The 6307-nt window shown below is 40.9% G+C and overlaps 1 pseudogene; it reads left to right on the forward strand.

The window, feature by feature from the left end:
* The first annotated feature begins 1535 nt into the window (after positions 1 to 1535).
* On the forward strand, positions 1536 to 5641 carry LOC101017333 (annotated as a pseudogene).
* The last annotated feature ends 666 nt before the right edge of the window (positions 5642 to 6307 follow it).

Below are 6307 nucleotides of genomic sequence, written 5' to 3' on the forward strand. Positions count from 1 at the left end.
TACTTGGCTGGGCGCAGTGGCTCACGCCTGTAATCCCAGCACTTTGGGAGGCCGAGGCAGGTGGATCACGAGGTCAGGAGTTCGAGACCAGCCTGGTCAACATGGTGAAATCCCATCTCTACTAAAAATACAAAAATTAGTAGCCGGGCGTGGTGGTGCATGCTTGTAATCCCAGCTACTCGGGAGGCTGAGACAGGAGAATCGCTTGAACCCATGAGGCAGAGGCTGTGGTGGGCTAAGATTGCACCATTGCACTACAGCCCGGGCAACAAATACAAAACTCCATCTCAAAAAAAAAAAAAAAGAAAATGTGGTACTTACACAAAATGAAGTACTATTCAGTCATAAAAAAGAATGATATCCAGTCATTTGCAACATGGATGGAACTGGAGATCATTACGTTAAGGAAAACAAGCCAGGCACAGAAAGACAAACATTACATGTTCTCACTTATTTCTGGGATCTAAACATCAAAACAATTGAACTCATGGACACAGAGAGTAGAAAAATGGTTGCCAGAGGCTGGGAAAGATAGTGGGGGAATGGGGGGAGATGAGGATGGTTAATGAGTGCAAAAAAAATGGAACGAATGAATAAGACCTACTATTTGATAGCACAACAGGGTGACTATAGTCAATAATAACTTAAATGTTCATTTTAAAATAACTCATGAAGTATAATGGATTGTTTGTAATTCAAAGAACAAATGCTTGAAGGGATGTATTTTTTAAAAAAGAATCTCATCCACTGGGGAAAAAATTTCACAAAATTAAATAAGTATGAAATACATTGAAATATTTAAAGGGTGTTTTATAAGTTTGTAGCATTTATGCTTCTGAAATTATTAAAACTTAAAACTATACTAAGACGTTTGGGGCACTGTGTTTTAACTGTACAATCCTGGTCATGGATGTATGGGTACACTACACAACTACACAATTTTTTTTTTTTTTTTTTGAGATAGATTCTTGCTCAGTTGCCCAGGCTGGAGTACAGTGGCACAATCTCAGCCCACCACAACCTCTGCCTCCAGGGTTCAAGCGATTCTTGTGCCTCAGCCTCCCAAGTAGCTGGGATTCGAGGTATGAGCCACCAGGCCTGGCTAGTTTTTTGTATTTTTAGTAGAGATGGGTTTTCACTATTTATGTGGTTTGGCTGGGTCTGCACCCAAATCTCATCTTGAATTGTAGGTCCCATAATTCTCTTGTGTTGTGGGATGGACCAAGTAGGAGATAATCGAATCATGGGGGTGGTTTCCCCCATACTGTTCTCATGGTAGTAAAAAGTCTCACCAGAGCTGATGGTTTTATAAGAGGAAACCCCTTTCACTTGGCTCTCATTCTCTTCTCTTGTCTGCCGCCATGTGAGACATGCCTTTCACCTCCTGCCATGATTGTGAGGCCTCCCCAGTCACACGGAACTGTGAGTCCATTAAACCTCTTTCTTTTGTAAATTGCCCAGTCCCCGGTATGTCTTTATCAGCAGTGTTAAAACGGACTAATACGGCTATGTTGGCCAGGCTAGTTTCAAATTCTTGGCCTCAAGTGATCTGCCTGCCTCAGTCTCCAAAAGTGCTGAGATTACAAATGTGAACCACCGTGCCCAGTCTACACAACTCTTTTGACTCTTTTGGACATTTGAAATTTTTCACAATAAAATATTCAAAAAAATTCGGGTCAAGAGATATAATTTAATTATGAGAAATTAATAAAGATACATGAAAAAGGCTAAGCATAGAAGCAAAGTGATTATCAGTATTAATATACCCAAGACAAATTCTTGCTACAGTTTAGTCCTCCTTTCAGGAACTTTTTTCCAAGATCTATATGACCAAGAAGTGTGTCTTATATCCAGGAAGCTTTTTTCTCTTTCTTTCTTTTTGCCTTAAAGAATGACTGTGACACTTCCTAAGATGCTTGGGCATGTTAGGTAGCTTTTTGTGAACTCATTCAGCTGTTCGTCATGTATTCAGTAAATATTTCCTATGTGCCAGGCACAGTACACAGCGGTGGAGATATGATCATAAAAAACACAATCCTTAACCAACTGACTTTATAGTCTAGCTGAGGAGAGAGAGGAGGGCAGAAAAATAGAGTCTTATGATAAAGTGTAAAGTGCTATATAGCATGTTCAGCATTGTAGCACCATCGTATTACAGCATATTATGGAACCACAAAAGAATAGAATGCCATCCAACCTTACAAATACAATTATGGCCTCCCTGAATAAGTGAGGGTGTTAGCAGTGGCGTGAAGGTATATAAATTAACCAGGTAAAGAGGGGATTGATGAATGTTTCAATTAGAGGGAATCCCATGGGTAAAGTCTCAGAGGTGCCTGGTAATATGGTACATCTGAGAAAGAACAAGGAACTACTGTTGAAAGCAAGTAGATGTCTGGAATAGGATGCTGATGCCCTGGTAAGAGAAGAAATTTAAGACATTCACAAAAGTAATCCATTCCCAGCTGAAAGTGGAAAAAAAGCCAACGTATTTATCTGATTATTTCAGATAAATACAGCTTAAAATAAAGGTTTTTAAAATTTTATTTGGCTTCACTTTATGAACCCTTTGAAACAAAATTTTAAAGTTTGAATTATCCAAATTCAGTATAATTGCTTTAATTTGCTATTGCATTCTGCAATTGGAAAAATAGGGTGAATGATGAAAACCACGAAATATACACGTGGATGACATGAATACACAATGAGTGAGGTACACAAGGAAATTTTTTACCAGTGATCCTCAAACCTCAGTGAGCAAAAGTGGACTACTTTAAAAGCCATTTCCTATCTTTCATCCTTGAGACTCTGACTTAAGAGATCTGTGGTGGAGTTCAGGAATCTGAATTTTCAACAAGACCACAAGTGATTCTTTTAACTATTTGCAATAGAAATTTTAAACCTAAACTAAATTAGAGAGAATACTGTAATATTACCCACATACTCCTCATCCACCTTCCATAAATAAACATATGGCCAGTCTTGTTTCATCTACATTGCCACTCGCTTACCCTTCATCCTAATTTATTTTTAAAATAATCCCAAATATCTTGACATTTTATCCACTAACACTTCAGTTTGTATCTATAAAAAGAATGAATATTTTTAGCATTATCACAATACAATAATCACACCTAAAGACCCAAAGTGATCCTAATGTAACTGCTCTAGTCTCAGAAAAACTGGACTTGAGAAAGAGGGTAACAAGTCAGTGTCTAAGTGGACTACTTGGGAAGACATAATTTAGTTCATCATAGATTCAAACTCTTTGTTCAAGCAAGCTATTCAGTTATGTTTCTGAAACTGTTACCTTAAATATTCAAAAAATGTATTTATAGAGAGGATAAAATTAACACACTGAATTGAATTTTTTTAAAAAATAACTTTTTCAGGGTTAAAAAAACTTCTTTAAAAAAACCTTTTTTAAGGAAAAAGAAGTTGCCTTTGTTAAATACATTTTTACACCTTATCAAACCTCAGAGAGGAAAGAACAACTTACTCAGTTTGCTTTTCCTCCAGAGTTACTCGGATTTCACAGAGTTCAAAAATATTTTTCTCAATGAACCTCAGAAAAGTTTCTCAAAGTAATGAAGAACACAAAATGTGCCCTGATAACTTCCTCACAATTCAACTCCAAATGCTAAAGAATCTTGCTACTTATAATTATATCCACGGAATGCACCATTTGAAAATCAAGGTTAGAGAAATCTGATTCCTTCAGTCATACTTCAGTTCCTTTTTTTATCTGCTTTATCATCCCCACTCAGAACCAATATTTATAAAGTTCAAGTCAGTATTTCCTTGACATTTTTATCTCCTTTCATCTGTTGCTTTAAAAACAAAAGGAAACAAAACTTAATACAGAAAATAAAAGAAAGGAGAAGCAGCTGCAATGCTGAGCAGAAGAGGCAGGAACCAGAGTGCGAGCAGTAGCTGGGTGGGCACCATGGCTGGGATCACCACCATGGAGGAAGTGAAGTGCAAGATCCAGGTTCTGCAGCAGCAGGCAGATGATGCAGAGGAGAGAGCTGAGCACCTCCAGTGAGAAGTTGGGGGAGAAAGGTGGGCCCCGGGAACAGACTGAGGTTGAGGTGGCCTCCTTGAACCTTAGGATCCAGCAGGTTGAAGAGGAGCTGGACCATGCTCAGGAGTGCCTGACCACTACCCTGCAAAAGCTGGAAGAAGCGGAAAAAGTTGCTGATGACAGTGAAAGAGGTATGAAAGTTATTGAAAACCAGGCCTTAAAAGATGAAGAAAAGGGCCAGGCGCAGTGGCTCACACCTGTAATCCCAGCACTTTGGGAGGCCAAGCCGGGCGAATCACGAGGTCAAGAGATTGAGACCATCCTGGCCAACAAGGTGAATCCCCGTCTCCACTAAAAATACAAAAAATTAGCTGGGTGTGGTGTCACACGCCTGTAGTCCCAACTACTCGGGAGGCTGAGGCAGGAAAATCGCTTGAACCCGGGAGGCGGAGGTTGCAGGGAGCTGAGGTCGCACCACTGCACTCCAGCCTGGCGACAGAGTGAGACTCCATCTCAAACAAACAAAAAAAGATGAAACTCAAGGAAATACAACTCAAAGAAGCTAAGCATATTGCAGAAGAGGCAGATAGGAAGTATGAAGAGGTGGCTCGTAAGTTGGTGATCATTGAAGGAGACTTGGAATGCACAGACGAATGAGCTGAGCTGGCAGAGTCCCACTGACAAGAGACAGATGAGCAGATCAGACTGATGGACCAGAACCTGAAGTGTCTACGTGATGCTGAAGAAAAGTACTCTCAAAAAGAAGACATATATGAGGAAGAGATCAAGATTCTCACTGATGAACTCAAGGGGGCAGAGACCCCTGCTGAGTTTACTGAGAGACTGGTAGCCAAGCTGGAAAAGGTAACTGATGACTTTGGAAGATAAACTGAAACGCAACAAAGAGGAGAACCTCTCTGCACAAAGGATGCTGTTCCAGACTCTGCTTGACCTGAATGAGATGTAGAACACCCCAGTCCTACCCTGCTGCTGCTCCTCCCTTTGTCCCTGACTCGGCCTGAGGCTGGCCTGCCTGGAGCTGATCTTTAACTGAGGGCTGATCTTTAACTTAGGGGCTGCTTTCTACTTTCGTGGCCCCCTCCTCCCCTGTTTCTTTTTTGCCAAACTGTCTCTGCGTCTTCCTGGAGATTCCAGCTGGGCTAAAGGCTGAGCACCTTTGGAAACAACATTTAAGGGAATGTGAGCACAATGTATAGTGTCTTTAAAAGTATGTTGTGATGTACACATTTTGTAATTACCTTTTTGTTGTTTTGTAGCAACCATTTGAAAAACATTCCAAATAATTCCACAGCTCTGAAGCAGCAATCTAACCCCTTTCTCACTTTCAGAAGGTGACTTTTCAGCTTAATGCATATTGCCCTCTCCGTAGAGGAGAGGAAAAAGTATAGGCCTGCCTTACTGAGAGCCAAACAGAGCCCAGGAAAAGACTCCACTATGAGAAACCTCGTTGCTCTGTACAAAGTACCAGTCAAACCAGAAAGATGATTCCAGGAGGAGTTAGCCAAACAACAACAACAACAACAACAAAGATATCTTAAAGCTGAAAACCCAGCTGGGCACCGTGGCTCACGCCTGTAATCCCACCAGTTTGGGAGGCCGAGGCAGGTGGATCATGAAGTCAGGAGTTTGAGACCAGCCTGACCAACATGGTGAAACCCCATCTCTACTAAAAATACAAAAATTAGCCAGGCGTGGTGGCACGCACCTGTAATCCCAGCTACTCAGGAGGCTGAGGCAGGAGAATCACTTGAACCCAGGAGGCAGAGGTTGTAGTGAGCCCAGATCATGTTACTGCACTCCAGCCTGGGCGACACAGCAAGACTCTGTCTCAAAAAAAGAGAAAGATATCTTTGGACAACGTTATTTCAATTTTTTTTTCATTAGAAGTGACCAAATTTATAGAATGGATCATGTGCCCCTTAGGTTGAGGTGACCACTTAATTGCTTTCCTACCTCCTTGAAAGAAAGAAAGGAAGATTATGTTTTTGACACTGATTCAGCCATGTGAAACTCACCTCATTAGTCTTTTCTGGGTTTGAAGCTGCTGTCTCTAAAAGTGCCATCTCATTGTGCTTTGTATCAGTCAGTGCTGGAGAAATCTTGAATACCTTATATACAAAACTTTTTTTAAATTTTGTATTATTTTGAAACTTTGCTTCCTTGGGTTTGTGGCACCCTGGCCACCCCCTTCTGGCTGTGACAGCCTCTACAGTCCGTGGGCTGGCAGTTTGCTGATCTTTTAAAGCTTCTTTCCCTACCCAG

Source organism: Papio anubis, chromosome 4, assembly GCF_008728515.1.
Source record: "Papio anubis isolate 15944 chromosome 4, Panubis1.0, whole genome shotgun sequence".
Taxonomy (NCBI): Eukaryota; Metazoa; Chordata; class Mammalia; order Primates; family Cercopithecidae; genus Papio; species Papio anubis.